The following is a 284-nucleotide window of genomic DNA, read 5'->3' on the forward strand; positions in this document are numbered from 1 at the left end:
GAAGGAAAGGAGAAAAGGAAAGGAGAGGGGAAAGGAGAGGGGAAAGGAGAGGGGAAAGGAGAGGGGAAAGGAGAGGGGAAAGGAGAAGGAAATAAAACAAGGGGACAGGAGATGAGAAAATGCTGAAGGAGAGTAAAGAGAAGAAGAGGTGAGGGGAAAAAGAGGGGAGGGGGGGTGAGGCTGGCTCTTCTATTTTCTCCTGGATCCCGCCCTCCTGGTCAGGGGTTGGTCAGGGAAACCCTACTCTCGCGCGTGGATTGGTCGGCTCTCCTCTGGAAGGGGCA

Source organism: Notolabrus celidotus, chromosome 14 (assembly GCF_009762535.1).
Source record: "Notolabrus celidotus isolate fNotCel1 chromosome 14, fNotCel1.pri, whole genome shotgun sequence".
NCBI classification, from domain to species: Eukaryota; Metazoa; Chordata; class Actinopteri; order Labriformes; family Labridae; genus Notolabrus; species Notolabrus celidotus.